Source organism: Sciurus vulgaris, assembly GCF_902686455.1.
Source record: "Sciurus vulgaris genome assembly, chromosome: 16".
Lineage (NCBI taxonomy): Eukaryota > Metazoa > Chordata > Mammalia > Rodentia > Sciuridae > Sciurus > Sciurus vulgaris.
Genome location: NC_136477.1, coordinates 29,482,271 through 29,504,926, shown reverse-complemented (window position 1 = coordinate 29,504,926; position 22,656 = coordinate 29,482,271). Strand labels below are relative to the sequence as shown.

At 36.3% G+C, this 22,656-nt stretch overlaps 1 protein-coding gene across 18 annotated transcripts in view; it reads left to right on the top strand.

Moving 5' to 3' along the window:
• Positions 1-19,381: 19,381 nt before the first annotated feature.
• The window catches only part of ARPP21 (cAMP regulated phosphoprotein 21), a 148,138-nt gene continuing 144,863 nt past the window's right edge, over positions 19,382-22,656 (top strand). For 4 of the 18 annotated variants that reach the window (XM_079115907.1, XM_079115904.1, XM_079115894.1 and 1 more), the window contains exon 1: positions 19,748-21,008. The gene's annotated coding sequence lies outside the window, so the exon portion shown is untranslated. Of the gene's footprint in view, positions 19,530-19,742; positions 21,009-22,656 lie in introns of those variants that run through there. The other 14 variants (XM_079115896.1, XM_079115906.1, XM_079115895.1 and 11 more) reach the window with 8 other exon arrangements.

Here is a 22,656-nt window from a genome sequence, read left to right as displayed (position 1 = left end):
GGTAACTAAAACCCAAACTAGGAGGCATTGGGTTAGCAATCAGACTTCAGGTGGTGAGAAAATGATATTAAATGTTAGAAAGTTGGCACAGTGTTTGTTTAAATTGTTACTTGCAGTAACCTAGGAAGCAAATCACATGCCTTACAAATGTTGAGGCTGGAGGGAAAGAAGATAGAGACAAGTTAGTGTGCAGAATATTATATTGTTTAATGCCCTTCGGCAAAGGGTTAAAAGAAAGAGACAAAATCCAGATAGAATTGACTGATTTGCAAAGAGAAATGTTGGAAACATAATTTTGGAAAAGTGGACTGCTTCTAGACTCTGGGTATGATTGGCTTCTAAAGAGATTTTTAAATGGAAACATGCCCTATAAAGTTGATCGTTTGATTGAAGTGATGTATGTTTAAAAAAAAAATCAAAGTAAGATGTAGCCTATATATTTAATGTTAAAATTTTCCAGAGGAATAATGCACATCAGGGAAAAGATCATAAAGGATCTGGCCTCATACCTATTTTTGCACAAATCCTCTTGGAAATAGAGAGAATAAGAGCTCTGAGGTTAGGTGTGAGAGGAAAGGGAGGAGGAGTGGAATAAAACAATCTGAGTTTGGAAAATCACTATGAGTAAGTCATTAACACATGGAATTTATTGAAATTAAAAAAAAAACTATTAAGTTTTAAAACACAGTTACTCTAAAAGAGAAGAACTTGAGACTGAAGTGATCCTTTGGCTCTCAAAGTTCTATAGGTAGAAGACAAAAGACAGCCTCACAACCCACCCAGAGGGACAAGGAGGAAAGTGGATAAAGAGGAATCCAGCAGGCAGACTGCATTTCTTAGAGACTTCATCCCCCAGAGAGCAGCCCTAAGACCTCAACAATTCTCTGCACCAAGAAGGTAGAAGACCTTGAGAATATTGCAAGAATTTCAGAAATCCCACAAGCCTGTAACTCTGTGCATCTTCCAGTTTTCCACTTTGCAAGTAGATATGTTTATTGTGGATTATCCTCTCTTTGTCCAACTATTGCCTATCAGGCTAGGTTCCCAGCAGGACAGAAAATCTCTCTGAAGACACAGATTTCTGGAATTTTATCTAGCTCTTTTTCTGGACTTGCTATCATGATTAATATATATTGCTGGGTTATGGTAGACTTTGAACTAAATATGTTGGTTCCTTGGTATTAGAGATTGTCTCCTGTGACAATAGAGTATCTTTTATTGTTTGGGAATAAGGGAATATAAGACATACTATTGATGTATATAAAAAAATGTATATAGCATCTGAATTAAATAATTTTTGCCCATATTGAGAGGTGCTACTAATTACTCAATAATGTTTGAATGAGTAATAATATAAAGACATCTTTTAAATCAATGTATAAAATTTTCATCTCTTACTTTGTTTCAGTAAAATCAATTATTAGGTTGTTATTATAAAGTTTTTTTATAATTTGTTCTGAGGATTAAAACAAAGTGAAAAATATTCAAAGCATAGAAAGTTAAAATATGAAAAAATTTAAACAATACAAAACATGTGGAGCATGTGTTTTCAGGATTGTTTTTCTTAATGTATTCATCAATTTTATTAAATGCAATAACTAAAAAAATAAAATTATAAATCTTAATAAAAATCTATAAGACTGTGATTAACATTTGTATTTTGAAATTTATTTAAGTCATCTCCAGTCTTTTTGGACATAAAACTTCTCATGATTCTATCTTTAAATGTCCGTCTAGTGGACAATATGGATATTCAGTATTATTTGACCAAATAAAAACACTAGAAACACAATTAAATTGAATTTTGAATAAATAGTAATGAGTTTTAGTATAAATATTTCCTAAATATCTCATGAAATGTAATTATTCTAAAAATTATCCAGTTTTAATCTAAAATTCAAATTTAAATAGGTATCCTCTATCTTATCTGGCAGCTGAAATTTGTAAAGAAAGAGAAAGAGAGATAGCAACTGATACACATACACACACAGAAAGTAAAATTTTTAAATTAATGTTGCAACAATTTCTGAACCACTTAGCATAACTGTAGCAAATAATGTGAAAATAGACATAGATAAATACATGAGGAACCATTCATTAAAAAAAGTAAGAGTAGTAACTAAACAGATACTTAGCAATATTGGGAACATGAATCAGTAGACTTTTAAAATAAATTCACGCCCAAAGAAAAGAATTCACAAGTTCATTCATTTGTTGTTGTTTTCTTCTCTTATGTAAGTGCTTCCACAGCCCAGATTCCACCTGCATTCTGAAACAGTGTCCATCTTCATATTTAGCAATGCAGCACACTTTCTTGGGTTAGGAACACAGTTATTTTTTGTTTCTAGGTCAGAAGGCAAAAGTCTTGAAGAGACTAGGATCTGGAATAGTGTTAGTCATCAGTATGGAGATTTAGAGCTATGACTCATGTCATATCAGTTCTTGATCTGAATGATATTAAGGAACATGTATGCTTTGATAAGAGTGTGGTGTGTGTGAGCACAAAATCCTAGACTCTCTCAAACTTGGAATCCAGAGCAGACATCTGTCATAACCAGGTGAAAAGATAAAAGACCAATAAAGTAGAATGTACATTTCTCTCCAAATATTTATGTTCCAGCAAAGTTCCCAATCCTTGTAGTTCCTTTTTCATGTGACTAGCTCTGATTGGTGGATTATGAGCAGAACTACTGTGTGCCAGATCTATGGCAAAGCATTTCAGAGTTGGTGTGACACCCTTAAAGTGTCTTCTGTCACTGAGACCATGTCAAGATGGCAGCATTACAAGATGGTAGATACCCCATTCGTAATTGAGTGAAACATAGCCCCTCATCAACCTATGTTAGACAGGTAGAAAAGAAATATTTTTAGAAGGTTTGCCATCCAAGAAAAACCAAGGACCTAATGTATTCACTGCTACAGTCTACCAAACAGTATAAATTAATGTACTAATACCAATTCTTCTCAGACTATTGCAAAAAAAAAAAAAAAAATCAGAGGAGAGATGCTTTCAAATTGATTTATGACATCAGCATGACTTTCATAGTAAAGCCAGATAAAGAAAGAAAGGGAGAGAGGAAGAGAAAGGCAGAGAGAGGAAGGCAGGGAGAGAGGGAGGGAGGGAAGATGGGAGAGAAAATAAGAGGGAAAGATGGAGTGAGGGAGAGAAGGGAGGAAAAGCTATAGTAAAATATCATTGATGAAAATAAATGTAATAATCCTCGAGAAAATACTAGCAAATCAAATCAAACAGCATATTAGAAAGATCATTTACCATGATCAAGTAGAATTCATCGCAGGAATGCATTGATGACTCACCATATAGAAATCAGTAAATATAACACATTACTATAACAGAATAAAGCACAAAAGGCATATGATTATTTCAATGAATAAAGAAAAGTCATTTGACTTCCAACATCTCTTCATCATAAAAACTTAAATTAGGAATAGGATAAATGTAAACCAACACAGTACAGGCCACAGTTGACAAACTCACAGCTTATACACTGGAGGAAATTTGAAAGCATTTCCTTAAAGATCTGGAGCAAGAGAAGGATCCCTATCTCACCACTTCCCTTTATTATAGTATTAGAAGTCCTAGCCACAGCAATCAGGCAGGAAAAAAATAAAATAAAATGCATCTAAATTGAAAAGAAGGAAGTTAAATTTTCCCTGTTTAAAAATGACATGGTCATATATACAGAATACCCTAAAGAGTTTACCGTAATCATTAGGTTAATAAATTCAGTAAACTTGCAGGATACAAAATCAATATACAAAAATCAGTAGCATTTCTGTTCCCTAGTAGTGAATCATCTGAAAAAGAAATCATGAAAACAATTCCAACTTACATTAGCTAAAAAGAAAACAAACAAACAAAAATCTTAGGGATTAATTTAGGTGATAAAGTAAAAGATGTCTGTAATGAAAACTGATGTAATAAAACGAAGATGACACAAATAAGTGGAATGAAATTCCATTTTCATGGATTAAAGGAATATCATTAAAATATTGAGACTATCCAAAATGATCTACAGATTCAGCAAAATCTCTAGAAAAAATGTTCATGAGGGCAGGTAACATACAGCTCAGTGGTAGAAAACATGCTTGGCATGCATGAGGCCCCATCTTCAAGGTCCAGTAATATAAAAAAATTAAACAATGACATTCATCACAGACAGAAAAAAATCTTAAAATTCATAAGAACCCATAATAACTCCAAATAGCCAAAATAAACTCAAGCACAATGAACATGCCTGGAGACATCGATTACCTGGCTTCAAAATATATTACAAGGCTATAGTAGCCAAACAGCATGTTTCTGGTATCAAAACAGATATATAGAGCAACATAGCAGAGTATAGCCCAGAAATAAATCCAGGCATTCACAGGTAACAGGAGACTCCAGGCAAGTCATTTTCAGAGTCTTCATAAAAAAACTGGAAAACAAAAAATTCTGAATAACATTGAAATACATACATATCTAGGATTCAGTCATTGAGAAGGGGACATGATGAAACAGAAGCAAAGGTAGTGAGGACATTTGGCAATGAAACTGTAGGATGGGATTTGGAGGGTATCACAGGTAGATTTTAACAGTATCGATAATATTCTAGGTGATTTGCTAGATACTCTGTTTAGTGGATTTAGAGCTGAAAAAAATGAGTTTGAAAAAAATATCATACTTATTTTATAGATTTTGTGCTATGTCAGATATTTCATTTTTTAAAATTGAAATACAATGGAAAAATCTTTTCCATGAATTAGCTTTTATATTATTCAATAAAGATCATGCTGCATGGATTTCTTACTGGTATATAATTGTGCTGAACCACACAAAGAAATGAAAGCAGGAACTTATAAATGCTACAGAAGGAAAGAAAAAGAAGGGTAGGAAAAGAATGCTGAGTTTTGCCAATATCATATTAGGCCTAAGGCAATGGATTAGCAGCCACAGCTCTCTGTTAGTACCATAGTATCATGAGGGGTGTTCAACTTAATAATCACAGAGGAAGTATGGTGGAGCTGCTAATGTTTTAGGCCCTGCAGGCTGCTATAACAAAATGCCATCAACCGAATGGCTCATAAGCAAAAGAAAGTTGTTCCTCACATTTCTGGAGCCTGGAAGTCTAAGACTAGCATACTGATATTCTCAGGTTCTATCAAGGGCCCTCTTCTAGACTTCAGAATACCAACCTATTATGGTATGCACACATGGCAGAAAGAGGGCAAGAGAGCTCTGAGGGATCTCTTTTGTAAGAACAACAATCTCTTTCGGAAAGGCTTCACCTTCATGATTTAATTACCTCCCAATGGCATGACCTCCTAACATCATCACATTGGTCATTAGAATTTTAGCATATGAATGTTGGAACTTACACATTGAGTCCACTTCAGCCAGCAAGAAGGGATGTCTCCAATAATGTTGCATAGGGAATTTGAAGGTACTCATTTTCCTATTGAAACTTTTTCATTTTCCTAATACAAATGGTGGAACAAAACCTTCTTGTTTATCTACACACAGAGAACCTAGACAGAAGGAAAACCCACTGTTTCTGAGGTCTCCCTTTGATATGGAAAGAAGCCATTTCCATGTAAGGATAAATTACTAAAAGATATATTGTAGTTTATCAGAGGGAGCAAACTTCCCAAGCAATTACAAAAGGCTGGGTATCAGAAGCAAATATTGAGCTCTCTGCCATGTTAATGACATTGAGAAAACTAATCAACAACTGATATTATTTTAGTGGCACCTTACAACCAACCTGAGAGAAGATGTACCCAGGCCTTACCACAGCAGAAACTGCATAACATGTAACCGTGCATCACATATTGCAGCAGCTATTACTCCTTTGAAACATGCAGCTTAAAAATCACATTCACATGTGTTCATTACCATTTTCTACCATCCTCAGGTCATGTTTCCTTTCTTTAAAATTGACACATCTTAAATTATACATAAAGGTGTGTTTCATTGTGGCAGATTCACACATACAGAAAAACAATTTGATCAATTTTGTCCCCCAATACCTACCCTATTCTCCTTTCCCCACTTCCCTGACACCTTCTCCTACCCTATTTGTTTCCCGTCTAATTTCAGAGTCCCTTTTCTCTCCCATTTTTTTCCTTCCAGATTCCACATAAGAAAAAAAGAAAATTTGATATTTTTCTCTCTGAGTCTGACATGTTTTCCTCACAATTTTTGTGCTCAGTTCCATTCATTTTCCTGCAAGTAACAATTTTGTTCTTCTTTATGGCCAAATAGATCTCCGTTATGTAGATATACCACAATATCTTTATCCATTCATCTGTTCCTAGACACCTAAGCTGATTGCCTAACTTGGTTATTGTGAATTGTACTGTGATAAACGTGGGCATGCATGTATGTTGACTTTCATTCTTTTGGCATAGCATAATCTTATAGTAGATCTATTTTTAACTTTTTGAGGAACCTCCATATTGATTTTCATGGAGCTGGTATACTAATTTACATTTCCACCAAGAATGTGAAAGAGTTCCCTTTTCTTTGCATCCTTGCCAGCATTTATTGGTATATATATTCTTAATGCTAGCTGGAGTGGTATGGAATCTCAGTGTAGTTTTGATTTGCATTTCCTTAATGGCTAAAGAATGTGAACACTTCTTTTCTTAATTGTTCATCATTTTTACTTATTTTAAGAAGTGTCTCCAGTTCATTTGTCTATTTATTGATTGCATTTTTTTTAGTGTTGAGGGTTTTGTTGTTGTTCGTCAGAATACTTGGCAAAAGTTTCTCCCTTTTTGTAAGTTGTCTCTTCACTCTGTTGTTTCCTTTGCTGTGCCAAAGCTTTTTGATTTGATGCTCTTCCATGAATTGATTCTTTCTCTTATCTATAGGAGTCATTCTGGAAGTCATTGCCTGTGTCTATATGTTTAATTGTTTCTCCTATTTTATTTTTTCTAACAGTTGCAAAGTTTCTGGTCTTGTTAGGTCTGTGATTCATTTTGAATTTACTTTTGTACAGGGTGATTCATAGTGTTTTAGAATTTGACCCTATTGGGAGCTGCCTGGGTGGTCACATTAATCTCTACCAACTTTTATCAGTGGAATAATATTTTATTCACTGAGTTAGTCCAAACTTCTTTAACAATATTTCCTTTTAGAGACCCAGGTCATGGAGATTGTATCAATTATATTTCTGAACTTTATTTTTGGTACTGGAGATGTAACCCAGTGACCCTTAACCACTGAACCACTTTCCCAGCCACCCTACTTTTTTCAAGTTTTTGTTTTGAGACAGGATCTTGCTAAATTGCTCTCCAGGCCTCACTAAGTTGCTGAGGCTGGCTTTGAACTTGTGATCCACCTGCCTCAGCTTCCTGAAACTTCTGAATTTCATATGTCCATCTCTTTGAAATCCAGAGAATACTTCTGACTGAGCCCAATACACCACACTCCAAGGCAGTCAGAACTTTGTCTTTGTCAATTAATTCCTCCCCAGAGCACATAGAATTGGGCCAGAGATAAACCTGTTCTACCTCTTAAAGGATGAAATCGTGAACAATGCACGTCTAGAACTTATCAGCTATACTGCTTTTAGGTAAAGGAGACTTTCCGCCATGTATAAGGGTGGTTGAGGCCCCTGGTGACTGCTGCATTTTCCTTTGGTGTCAGTTTTATGATCAGCATTGGGACTCCAACATCCACGTAACCGAAGAATCCTTCCCATGATGATCTCACCATGCCGCCCTTTCTCATTTCCTCCTAAATGTTCTCTGGTCTGGATATATATCTATCTTTGACTCAACACTAACCTTCCTCTCCGAATAGGCCTGTAGATTCTGGATGAATTATATACTTTCATTGCTTTTTTCTAGTCATAGCCTTTTCTTTATCATAGCTAAGGAACATGTGGGATATTCTTTACTCTCACAATGTTCTTTGCTTAGTACTAATGCTATTCCATTTATATTCTCATTGATATTTGTGTCAAATATCATCTATCCACTCAAGACCTCTTGTTCCTGCCTTTATTTAAAAACTTCTCTTCTTAGGTTAGGAACTTGCTGTATTCTCTCATAAGCAGGAAAAGTTGCCCTAAAACATTTTTATCTTTTGTATGAAATATGTCAACCATGTTTCACAAGGATGGAACATCTCCCCACAGCCCGCATTTTAAAATCTTTAAATTTAGTTCTTTTCTTTCCACTCAAGTAAATTCATTAGAAAGCAGGAAGTTTTAATGATGTTATTAGAGCAATAACACCAAATTGGATTCATGTTTAAAGCAAGTGGAAAATTGTGATACCTGAATATTATTTGTAACAAATCACAACATGTTTTACAACTGATTGCAATATTCTAATATATTGCAATATGGTTAATAAATACTGAGCACAAAGAAATATTCTTAAACATTTCTATCTTAGCCAGAAAGGTCAGCTTAGGTTTTTATCCACCCTGAATGAGTGACTAGATCCAGCAGGGAGATGCATAAAATATTTCAGAAAGCCCTGAGAAATAGTTTCCCCGTTTATATGCATCTAGTGACAGAGTTTAAGTGTTCTGCTGTCATCCAAGTCTGAGAGTCACTAAGGTGCTTTCATTCTGTCCTCATCAAACTTTATTCTCTAAAATGGATCCAAGTCAGAATTGGTTGAATCAAATATGCTTGCATTTCAGAGAGAAGGATTCAGTTTTCAAGTTTCATAAAGAACATGATGCATGCAATAAATTTAGAAACCAAAATGGAGAGAGTGATGGATAGGCAGGTCAACCTTCTTAACACCAGATTTAGTTTTCTTTTTCTAGTCTTTTTTGATTGGGGAATACGGAAAGGGAACCATGTGAATGAATGCCTCGGCTCTCTTTTGTACAGACGTGTCGATCAACACAATTTTTTGACAACAGGATATAAGCAGGAGAACCTGCGGATGATATCTCTCCCCCATTCCCAGAATCACTGTCTTATGTATACACTTTTCTCCTTTGTCTCTCAATTTCCCTTTCTTCTTTCACGGAGCCCAGGGGAATATTTTGCCTTGTTTTTAGTGTGACTGAATAAGCTCCTAATAAACCAAACCTCCCTGACATAACAACTCTGGGGAATAAAAACCAACAGGTTTTTGGAAGGGAGTTGATCCTTGAACCAAAGAATCAGCAGGGATCGAGTTACATATTTTCATGGTCTTCAGCTTGCAGAATATCAATACTGAGCCCTGTGTGGCCACTAAAACTATTTATGGGTGAGAGTACATCAGTAGGCTAAGTCCTGCTGGCTACTAGCCTGGAGGACCACTAGAAAGTTAGGGAAGATTTCCAGAAAGGCCATAGCCAGGCACAAGGAGTCCCACCCTCTGTCTATAAACTCAGCTTAAAATCTTTGACTGATCCTGATCATATAAGCACTAGACAGAATGCAGGCAATCCAATTAAAGAGGAAAAAGAATGATTTGAAATTTCAGTTGCTGAAATAAATATTGAATGTGCAGTTGGAGCCCAACCAAATTAAGTGTCTGCTTAAACAAAAATATCAACATTTTTCTTTGAACCATGACAGTATAAAGATTCTTCATGTTATTATATTCATGTGGTCCACAAAATAATTTCAAGTGATATAAAATGTGCATAAAATGTTACTTATTTTAAAGAAAAAAAAGGTATGAACGTTGACCTTCAGATATGGGTAGTTATGGTTTTGTAATTAGCAAATAACAACTTTGCTCGTGCTGGAAATTCAACCCAGGATCTTGCACATGCTAAGTAAGTGCTCTACCTCTGAGCCACATGCCCAGCCTGCAATTTTTTTTTCTTTTTTTTCATTGTAATTCTGTTGTTCTTGTTGTTGTTGCTTATGTGTGTGTGTGTGTGTGTGTGTGTGTGTGTGTGTGTAATGATATCAAACCCAGGGCCTTGCATCTGCTAGGTGAATGCTTTAGCACTGTGCTATACCTCCTGCCCTGTAAATAACTTCAAAGGAGGTATCACAACCAAACTAAATAAACTAAGTGAAAATATACCTACAGTGAATAAAAAGATAGGAAACCTGAGAAAAATAGACATTAAAAAAGAATAAAACAAAAATTCCAGAACTAAAAATTATAGTATTTGAAAACTTTTAAAAATCAATTTTTTAAAAAGTTGTTCTTAATCAGGCAAAGAGAACATGTATTATTTCTGGTTGGATTTAAGATTGTATAAGTAATAAAAATTTATAGCACTCTCTAAACACAAGAGAAAATAAGCTACTCTGCTATCAGAGAAAACTACAAGAAGATTTTATATATGCACGTATATTTGTGTATGTACATATGCATGTGTATATATATATTTTTGTGTATACAATATATATTGTATATTTGTGTCATTGTATAACATATTATAAACATTTTAGTATTTACTGGTGTGATAGGATGTGTCCATATATAAATTATAATATGTACCATGTAGTACATATTAGTAATATCATAATATGTAATATATGGTATATAAAATTTATATGCTATAGTGTAGGTGTGTGATATACTACATAAGTATGCATCACGCATATACTGATGCATGCTTTAAGAAGCAGTCTAAAATAAATAAAAAGAACAATTGTGAAAATGAAAATGAAGCCACACAGCTAACAAATCTGGAAACTTTCATACATAGTATAAATAATACATTCCCTAATATATAACATACATTTTAACATATAATATATGATATACACAAAATTCATTAATATATCAAATATATATTATAGGACATAAATATTATAATAGTTGTATATGTATTAGTTGTGTAAGTCCATTTATGAATATATACTATATATGAAATTTTTGTTAATATAGAGCAACCATGCAAATATGTTTTCCAAGCAAGTTATGGAGAAAGTAGTATGTTCTAGTATATAAATAGATACAGGTTGTACTGATACAGATCTTTTTGAGAAAGTGATTTTTGCTCGTCAAAACTTTAAAAAACATTTAGTTCCTTTTACTATGGTATACTAAGTGCACTCTAAAGCCTCTTCTGGTCTAAATCCATACGAATGACAAAACTGAATAGAGAAATTAGAAGAGTGACTGTCATTAATGCATCAGTGATGATAGAAAAGGAAGCATGAATTGAAGAGGAAATTTGATTGAGGAAACAACACAAATCCTATGCTGAAAAAGTAGGAAGGAGTTCCAAAGTTTCCAAAGGTAGTGTCTTCCTAAAGGTTCCAAAGGTAGTGTCTCCCTAAAGGTTCCAAAGGTAGTGTCTCCCTAAAGGTTCCAAAGGCAGTGGCTTTCTAAAAGCAGAGGGACTGCAGTGCCAGTTGAAAACATGGCAGTGTGCAGAACCACAATGGCATCTCTCCTGTTTCCAGCAGAGCCATACTTCCACCTGTCTCCTATTTCGCCATGTAGTAAGATAAAAGAAATAAAAAGGTATCTGACACCACCACCAGAAGAGGTTCGTTTGTTTTTAAGGTGTCAAACAATAAAATGCACACCTGTATACCAACAATCGGAATGCATTAATCAAAGGTATGTCTCCTGAGAAATGTACAGTTAAAACTTTAGCACAAGAAGAACTGGAAAACAGGAATAGGTCAGAAAGCATTGGTTGGAAATGCTTTCTTGAATTCTTTCAAAAAGACAGGAAACTTGATTTTTTAATATAGATAATTCTCCTGTTCACTAATAATTTTCTGAAGGATAGAGATTCATAAGAAGTTAGCATATTTTATCTATGATTCTAACTTTTCCTGAAATACCTGAAATAGGTGAAGACCATTTAGGAAAGTAAAACCATAGACCAACTGCATTTAGGAACACATAATATAGCACTTGAAAATGAACAAAGTAGAAATTCTAAAAATCACATATGTTTAAGTCATCAAAATAATAATATTTAAAAACTAATAAATGAGTCAAAGTGAATACTAAACATAATAAAGAGAAAAATGGCAAACTGAGATAAGAGAAAATTAAACTGTGCAGAGAAATGAGACAATTTTGTGGTGAAAAAAACCTAGAACTCATAACTACTATAAGTCCCAAAATAAAGGAAGATGAGGAAAATCAAATGGGAGAAAATTTTAGAACTAAAAAAGGGAAGACACTTTGCTTTGTGCAACTATAGGATAGATGAAAATAAATCATTCAAATGAATCCTGAGATTACACTTTTTAAAAGACAAACAATTATATAAGTTTAAATGATGCATAGCTATACTACAGAAAAATATATAAGTATAATACAAAAATTTTTAGATGAATATATATTAGCACCTGCTAGCCCCAAATGTTCCAGATTCTAAATTAATATCCAACAAAAAAAATCTAAAGTCAAGACATTGATAGTTGTAAAAACATAGTTAACTTTTGAAAAAAGAACAATCTATCACAGAAATATTATTTATAACTTTGAATCCGTCTAACAAAACAAAATGGAAGAAAGCAAAAATTGCAATGATTATCAAAAATAAGATGAATAACTCCATAGTAATAATGGAACATGTTAACCCTATTCTCTCAGAGCTCGATGGATCAATGTAGACAGAACTGATAGGACAATAAAAGATTTTTAAAATAACATAAACAGTTTAATTTTACATATCTGAGGTAACAGATTCACGCAGAACTCTGTACTAAGAGAACATGCATTGTTTTTAAGAACACATGGTTTATTAACAGAAACTGTTCATTTTCCAGATGTTAAATGATATCTCAACAAATCAAAATCATTGACTAAAATGAAATGAAATTAAAACTCCATAATAAAAAGGAACATTTCCTCAAAAAAAATTTTTAAACAAACTGTAAAAGGCAGGAAGATTTTCTAAATAGCCCATGGGCTGAAAATGATTTATATTGGGAATTATAATGTAGAACCAAATGATAAGAAAGCTTTTATGGTAAAACCTTTGCTGTGTGGCAAATATATGCTAAGATGAAAATGTATATTTTAAGTGTATATAATAAAAAGATACAAACTTATTGAGATAAGTTTTCTTCTTACCATACTATGCAAAATAATAAGTTACAATCTCCAAAATATTTATAAAGATGAATATATAGGGATGAATGAAATATAATTTTTTCAAAGATGTCTGTTTTTTGGAAGAATATAAAAAATATTAATTCTGAGAATATTAATAAAAATAGGTAAGATATGGTACAATTAAATAATCTTAGAAATTAATGAGGGTATAACTAGAAATAACAGAGATACATAATGAGGGACATTAAAAAACCTACTGAAAAATAAGAGGGATTAATCAATTAACATTTGAGAAGATAACTGCAAACGAAACCAATTCTCCTGCAATTCATCTATAAATTCAATGAATGCCAATGAAAATACCAGTATGACATTTTATGAAATTTTATAGGCTATTCTTAGAATTCAAATGGAAAAGTAAGAGTAAGATTTTTAAAAATGGAACAATATTAAGAATAAAAAAAAAAAAAAACCAATGGGGTCTCCCTTGAAACATATCAAACCTTATTTTAAAGTGTTAGTAATTAGAACAGTGTGGAATTGGTTAAATGAAAATTTGGTCTCGTCAACATATAAAAGAAATAACAGGCTTACAGTTTCAAGAAACTTGTTCAATTCTCACAGTAATTTGGTGACAGATTCAGGATGAAAACTTTGATTTTCTAAATCCGAAGCCTCTGAAGCCTAGGCTCTGTTTAGTTCAGTTAATGTCTCTCACTCCCATGTCATTAGAATACTAGAGACTATGTAAATCATGACCGTCTAGGTGTGCCACAGTAATAAGTTTAAACTTATTAATAAGTTATAAGTAATAAGTTTAAACTTATTACTCCATGGTTTAAACTCCATGGTTTAAACCACAGTATCTGTTTTTCTTACTTAATTTACACTTCCGATGGAGACAGTGTTGAAGTTGCTCCATACAGTCATTCAGGTATCCAGGTTAATGGAGGTCCACCCTATAACTAGATTATCTGGATGTTTGACCTCATTTGTCACTGTAGAGAGGTCAAGGACAACCTGGAGAAAACTTCATACAGGTTTCATTTTCAAGTCTCAAAAGTAATACACATTGTTACATGCACATTTAATTGGTGAGATTTTGTTATGTGTAGGCTAGGGAGTGTGCTGGGAGTATGGTGACCCATATGTCCAGGACAGAAATAAGACTTGGATCAGGATGAGTCCAAGATTACAATTTCATGTAGCAAAGTGGAAGTAATTATGACTTGTTCATGTAATGATGCACATTTGATTCTTTCTCTCCCATTGAGGTATCCAGTTTTTAAATGTATTCCTGGGTATATGTGTCTGTACACTCAACTTAGGAGTTGGAGAATAAATAAATGATAATGTGAATCGAATCAGTGCTTTTGGCTCTGTTTGGCTAAAATGATACACAAATGAGGAAGATTAAAACAATGATTTGGAGATCTGCCCCTCATTCCTAGGGATCTGTTTAATTCCTAGAGAGGAAGAAGGCAGATCCTTAGTTCACCAAATTGTAATTTCTTGGCCTGAAAGTGTTCACTCTGCTTCCCCCTTTTATAGAAGTTGGGTCCTGGTCAAAAGAAAAGCCTCAAGTAAAGAGTTAATTAGTAAACTCACAGAATTTGTCTTGTTCTTTTTCCTTAAAAGAGTTTTTACCTTAATTTAAGACAATTCATTCAAAACATACATAAAAATTACATTTCAAAATGTTTTTACCAGCATATTTATGTCTATATGATTTATTCCAGGACAACAAAGTTCAGTCAACTCTTTAATAAAGAGTCAAATCTTTAATAAATTAGTAATCCAAACAAAATATACTCTGAAACTGATAGAATATCTTTAAATCTATTGTGTCAAAATGTAAAATGTAATTACTCTTTGAATGAAAAAGTCAAATTTTAAGGATTTGCCTTAAGGGGAAATCTCCCAACTTGGACACCATAATTACCAATAGCTTCTATTTATGTATAGCATATACATGTTCTGGGACTTAATAAGCTGCTGTGTTGTCATTAACATATTTATATATTCAAGAGCATGGAAAGAACCATCATGACTTATTCTCAAGAGTAGATCATAAAGTAGGAGAACTGAATATAAAGTAACATGTATCCTATAATCCATATATGCAAAATATCTATGGATTTATGGATATATATGCATAGAGATTGGCTAAGCACAGAAGTGATGGCAGTTTGGGTGGTAGTATTTTGGGAGTTTTTATTTTGTTCTTTTTATATTTTGATATCCCCCCTTTTTCCAAATGTCTCTATACATTTTATAAATGTATATTTATTTTGAAAAGATAAAAAGAAACTTTCTTTAAAGAGTAGCTTTGGAGAACAAGTTGTACATTTATGCAGAATTATGTATCCGCATATTATTTTTCTTTGGATGCTGGATATTGTTCTATAGTTGGCCTTCCAGTAAAATCTAAGTATGTTTTTGAAATATTAACTGCCTTTACACAAAAGTATGCACATGCACACACACACACACACACACACACTCCTCAATTTGAAGTACAGATAACTGTATAAAAATGTAGATGTCCTGTGGCCTGGAACATCTGCATTTTTATAGTGTTATCTATACTGTGGTTCAGTGGTAGAGTACTTGCCCAGCATGCCAGAGGCTCTGGACTTAATCCCCAGAACCACTAGAGAGAGAGAAAAAAAATGCAAATGTCCTTTATTTGTTAGGCTTGAATTAAAGTCATTTTATTATTGCAGCTAATATCATCTCATTGTTGAGAAGCCAAATATATTTTTCCAAATTCTGAATTACTTGGTGACCCTAATCTTTTGTATGAAGAAGGGAACGGGGTCCATGCGGAAGGAAACGTGATCACAGAACCAGGAATGTATGAAAGGTAGACTCAAGGACCAGGGTTTGGCTACGTTCTGTATCGTTCCTTGTGTTTCAGGGCTATGCCATTTACCTCTTTCCCCCATATATGCTCCTAATGTTTCTTCTTCATTTCTACTTTCAATTCTAGGCTAGGCTTTAAAAAAAATTAAAATCACCTTTTGTGGGTTCATGGGGAGATAGTGAATAATTTGTGCAGAAGCAGTTCTAACACAGGCCAGGTAGGCATCCTGCATCCACCCCCACTCTGCCATCAGAAAGGTCAGGTGCTCTGCTGCCTGTCTCACATGCCTGGGCCACACGGAAGTGGAACGGTTCTGAGGCCATGGATGCAGAGGAAGAAACACAGTGCCCTGGGGCCCTGCAGAATAATGATACTAAGGCTGTTCCTGAAGGATGGGATATCTTGCCCAAGAGTCGATGAAAGGAAATATACAATTTAGCAGCCTTTCTCGTCTTTTGTTGCTCAGATATTCAGTGACAGGTTTCCTAAACCTCTCTTTAACTGGTTCCTTCTGTTTCTTTTTATTATCCCTTCTCTAATTCAGATGCATCTCTGTGAAAGTACGAAACACATTTATTTTAAAGGAAATTTCTTGGTTTGCCTGAAACCAAAACAACACTTTGTGCGCGTACAGGCCAGTGTTCATTTGTGGTCTGCCTGCAAGAACTCTAAGAGTTTATGAGATAATTTTCTTATACTGCAGGCAGCTGACTGCAGGGAAGACATAGCTGCCACCGAGGGATCTGTGCCATCAGAACATTTGGTTTCTAGTCTCCCAAGTCCTCTTTGTTTTTGATCGTGACATTTCTTCATACTCAGATGCATACATGATGTAACATTCTTTGTTGATGTTCTGAAATGTGTTTTGGAGTTATTTTGGCTCAGCACAAAATAAGAATGGGGCTCTCAACTTTTCTGGTTGAAATGTTAATCTTGTTGCCCCCCAACCCGCCCCAGTCTTTTCCCCCTGCCTGTCTGTACCCTGCCTACTTGCAAAGCTTTAAACCCAAGTCTGTATTTAATAGACCCTAGACGGTTTTGTTGGAAACAGGGCAAATGAGAAGTATCTCTAGCGGATTTGTGGGCCTTTATTGTGGTGGGGGAGTATGCCCTAAAGGGGAGTTCCTCGCAGCCTAATTGTTGAGGAATGATGGAAACTCAACAGCATGGAAATTCTACTTCTCGCTTCAACTGAAAAGGTGCTTATAAAGGTAGCAGGGCTATTCTAGCAATTTGCCTTATTTTGAAAATCCAATTTGGGAACTTCATTAAAGGGCACTAATTTAGTGTCTTGGGGGAATATGTGTTTAAAGGAGCTTGTCAACAATCTTAGATGTTTGCCAGTGTGTAGGTGAGCTCAACTCCCCAAGCTGGGGTTACCTGGTTACCTGTGTGCTCTTTCATTTCAAACACGATGCCAAAGAAGCTCCAAAGCCCTCAGATCAACAGTAATAGCATCTCCCTCTGTCCTCATGACCACCTCCCATCCCTAAAATTAGGATGCTTTCAGTGTATCATCTGAAATTGACAATGTGAATTTGTCACCCAGAGGTGCAATGAGAAAGACAACAATTTTAGTTGCGTTTAGTGGCAGTTCACAAATGTCAGGACTGGCTGTAAAGCGTGGCAACTGTTTCAGATCACTTAAGGAAATAACAAAAGCTTTCTGAATGCCTGGAAGAATAATTTATTGCTCACTGTCTGCCCCATATTCCCAAAAGTATACTTCAGCCCCACATGGGGGACACAAAATTTTAAGAATAGATAGCCAAATGCTAATTATCCACAAGGCCTCAAATAGGCTTGAGTCTTCTCTAGTTTTTAATTTGTTGACAAAATACTATGAGAAAAGGTTGAAAATTTAGTTGAAACAAAGTAATTTTATTATTCCTTGGAATGCTTTCCTTTCTCAAATAATGTTTAAATTCCATGAGATACTGCAGTAAATTTTGTCAACAAGTTCATTTATACACTGCTAAGATCTGGATATATTGTTTTGCTCTTATATATTATCACAGGAATTTGTACTAAAAATATTGATTGAGTTCTCCTTTTCACCAGTCAGTGGTTATAATTTCTTATCCAGTTTATAGGCCTGAGTTCCATTGGTTTAGTGAATTCTGAGTGTGGGATCTAATTTCTTGCAGAAAGACTTTGTGTTTAGCAGAAGCTGCTAAGGTTTCCTGTTAATTGTTGACCTGACCCTCCTTTTAAGAGATGCTTAGCTGTGGTCACATCTAGAAGAGATACCAACACTGACCCTCTTTCCATGTGTTCTCAATCATGTGTATTTGTGGCACAACACGACTAGGCACAATTTCCCCTGAAGATAAGTAGAATTTTCAGAATGTGATTTGAGATGAAGCAAAGGGAATCAAATTCAAAATACTTATAATAATTTTCCACTACATTTTATTTGACTAGAAAAATACTTACCAAAATGTTTTTGGAGATGACTGAATAGGAATGATGGCAATGGGTAATAGTCCTGAATTTTTTAGGTTTGATGTGCCTAATACCTTATACAGTGACTTCATTCTTATGCAGCAAGAGCTAAATCTCAAGAGAGAAAATTTCTAAGAGTTGAAAAATAACTATTCTTCAAGGTCTAGTATAACCTTACTCTGTTGTACAGCATTTTCTAGAAGTACACATATAATTTAAGATTGAAAATCTTGAAAATCAATATCTTAGCATATGTGAACAAAGTCACAAAATCATTTGTGAAAATCAGGATTTCATAACATGTGGAAGGCACATTTCTTAATAAATCTGTTTATATTGTCTGACATTAGGAATGAGTGTCAATAAATGAAACAAAAGATATAGACATTTTCATGACATGTTTTATGCTAGTTGTTTATTTGTTGTCTATTCAAAGGGTTACTAATTGCAGCTGGTAAAAGTTGATTTTTCTCCTCTTCAATTTATTGTGGGATGGGCGTTCATTGCACCAAATTCATAGTTATTCAGTGTCTACTTTTCAGAAGCTGAATTGCTGGATATCATCAAAATGAGCTTTGGCAATTCCATGCAGGAGTGTACAACTATAATTTTCTTGCACATTAATAATAACCTAGCAAGGAAGCCCAGAATCAAATGCCTTGATCTCAGCCGGGGGCAGAAAGCTAGAGTGGTGTATCTTGGCTGGTGACCTATAATGTTGGAAAGTAGGCTCTACAGTCACTCAGGAGGAGTGGGCGGTATTCCGGAAATTTTATTCACTCTCTTCCACTACGCGTTTTTTTTTTTTTTTTTTTTCAGTATACCCCGAGACAAATGAAAAACAAATGAATTACAGCTTATAAAAATAGACAGTACATCTCCAAAACAAACAAGGAAATCAAGGCTTTTATTTCTTCAGGTGTCAACTCTGTTCCCTGCCCCAAGCCCTACCCTGCCCCTACCCTACCCGGGTTTCTAAGGCACCTTGCTGATTGTAAATCAGCGCTCAAGCGGGCAGCGTCTGGGCATTCGCACACACGCAGAACACTTGGCGCTGCGCTACCGGACTTTTGGTCTTGCTCAAAGCAAAGCTGAGAATCTCTGAGAACTCTGAGGCTACGGATTCATTCGGGTGGGGTGAGGTGTTATTATTGTGGGATTGTCTCTGCAGAGTTGCCCTGGAGAGTGAGCGCAGAAGGAAGGGAACGGAGCAAGGCTTCGCCAAGTGTCCCCAGGAGTCAAGGAGGCACCCCTAATAGCGGTACGCTGGAGAGCTTGTGCATCGCATCGGGGGCGGGAGGGAACTCGGCGCCTGCAGGCTGGGAGCGGGGAGGCGGTGTAGAGGGGCAGGGGGCAACGTGCCAGTTTTCTCTGATTAATGATGCTCACGCTGCCGCGCGTGGCTCATGCGCTTTGTCTCCAGCCTTGGGGTTCGCGGAGAGCTGCCCCGGGAATGGGTAGCGCCACGAGCGCCTGGAGCACCAAGCAGGTGCCTGCACTCAGGCTTGGCCAGCTCTGGTCGCACGCGGTAGCAGAAAGGCCCAAGGCACTGACAGACACCCAGCGCTGCCACCTCCCGGGTGTGGCGGGTCAAGAAACCCGGGTCTCAGGCCTCAGCAACTGTGTGGCCACGTGCAACACGCGCTTTGCCCTCAGCCTGGGCGGGGACCGGACCCATCCGCGGCAGCCGGGAGGAGAAGGGAGCCGCCCCCGGCGACAGTGCCACCCGCGTGGGAGGGCACGGGACCAGCCGAGGGGCAGACGACCGAGGCGGTCAGGCAGGGGACGCGGGACCTTGGGACCGATCGAGGCTGACTGACTCTGTGTGGGACTGGCAAAGCGACGGGAAGGTGGGAGCAACCAGACAGCCCGGGAAAGGGAGGAGAGAAACGGAGAGAGAAGAGAGGAGAGAGAGGAGAGAAGGAAAAAGAGAGGAGAAAAAGAGAGAGAGAGAGAGAGAGAGAGAGAGAGAGAGAGAGAGAGAGAGAGAGAGAGAGAGAGAGAGAGAGAGAGAGAGAGAGACTGACTCAGTAGGCAGAGAGACACAGAAATAGCGGAGAGAGAGAAACACTCGTGTGCTCCCTCCCTCCAAACGCCCTCCTCTGACCGAGGGAAGTGGCCAGGGGCTCAGAGTAGGAGAGACAGGATAGGCACAGAAGACGGCAAGAGAGACCCTGCATTGCTGGTGGGACCAAGGGACTCGGAGGGGCGGATAGACTAACGCACAGACTGGCATTCTGAGAGAGTGGCAGCTTCAAGAGCAGAGCGCAGCGAGGCGAGAATCCTGTGCTGAGCTGCCAGACTGACCGACAACTGGTCAGAGTGACAGAAGTACAGACAGAAGAGCAGACAGGAGGCCGAGGCACGTTCCCTCTCAGCAGCCAGTGGGGCAGAGAAGGCGGCGGCGGCGTCCTGAGTGCTTCGGAAGCGCGGATCAGTCGCAGGGGCAGCCGGCGCGTAAGCCCCAGCCAGTGCAGTAGCTGCAACCCCAGCCGTGGCTGCCACAGCTGTGCGGGTATCCCAGCCCACTATGCAGAAAGCTCTTACTAGCAGTTAAATAAATCGACCAAAAAAAAAAAAAAAAAAAAAAAGCCAACAACAGAAAAGGAAGCCAAAAACAAAAACAAAACCAATCGAGCCAAATCAATCATTAAGAAACAACAATATTAATAAAAGCCAAAAACTAAATCAAATCAACCAAGGCACCAAGAAGCTGGGGGGATATCCACTGTTCGTCAAGGTAATAAGTCTTCCGATCTGAACGTGCACGCCTTTTACAGGTTCTTTCTTCTTTCTTTCTGCCATATAGCTGTGCTTTTCTTTTGAATTGTTTCTCCTCTGTATTTCTTCATTGTGTTTGTAGAAAGCTGATGTTGTTATCCATGTATTGTGTTTCCGTGTTTGGTGAAGGGATGGGTGGGCTTCCCTTCCCCCCAAATCAGGCAGAAATGGAAAGATGGAAATTGAAAACGACAATGGTTTTCATCACAGAAGTTTCCAGTGATTTATGTAGGTTTCAACATAGAAAGTTTGGGATGCTCTTAATTCATTTGAAAGAGAACTATAGAGAAGGTAGAGAGTTATAATTAGTTTATTGTCCTGGCAAGACTAAGGTCTTGGGTGGGTTCGGAAGGGGTTTTTAATTTTACACTCTTGATGTTGTTTTATTGCAACCCTCAATTTAAGGTTTTATGGCAGAAATGGTGGTAGAATTGAGTTGAAGTAGGCATTTGTTTTCAAAGTTTCTTGGGAAGAGGAATTGACTCAATGTTTATGCATAGAAATAAAGCTGGTGTGGAATTGTCAACTGCTTAGGTTTAGTATTTGATCACCTTCTGAAAGGCACAAGTTTAAAAGGAGAAATAGAGTGAATAATTGAAAGTTATAGGCAAGGGAAGCTCAGTGCAGTGCAAGACTGGTAGAAATTACTTTCATGAGGTTGTGTTTAAAAAGTGTAGAAACTCATTTTGATTTCCGATTTTTTAAGAGTATTGGTATAACACTTCAGGTTCTCCAAATAAGAAGAACATTACCCAAAGTTGAAATGAATCTATATAAAAATCTCAAAAGCAGAATAAATACGAAGGGTCCTCACCTCTTCCTCATCTGCTTTGGAGATCAAAACTGCTATGATTGTTTTAAGTAAACAGAAGTGAAGATGACAGGAAATCATTTTTTATTTGGTAAAAGTCAGAAAACCTTTGACACACACTTTAAAATAAATGTGATATTCCTTTGATCCACTGTATTTGTATTACCACAGAGCTTGCATGTCCTAATAGGATTTTAGCTAATGTCATTTTCATGGAAAACAGTCATTTGAAAGCTGAGAGCTCTAGCTATGTTTTGTTCAAACAGTGAAGTAATCTACTATTTTAACAGTAATTGCTTCTGCCGCATTCCTAATGTGGGATTGCATGTGAGAGATTGTGTATACTTCTCAGGTTTATGTAGGTTTTCAAGGTATGTATTTGCTTGTGTTTGATCTTGTTTTTCCTTTGTCGTCACATTATTTTACTTCTTAACAATTTGACTAACAAAATATTTTTAATTGCTTAGAGAATGAGTTTAGGTATATTCTTTGAGAGCTACACATCCATATAACAAAAGATATCAAAGAATAATTATTACTATCTTTGCTTGTCAATGCTATTATGGTTTGTTTAAAATGCAGTTGTTAAAGACATTTAGACTGCTACATAACTCAGTTATCCTCTGGGCATGATTTATGTTATTTGATGAATAGAATTAGTTACTGTAGATGAATGCTTATTTAACAGAGTACTTTGTTTGGGTGAGGCATATTTAAAGAAACTTATAAGGCTCCTAGGATTGACTTTCAGTTTCTTAGTGACTTAATTTCACTACATGCTGATTTCTCTTTTACA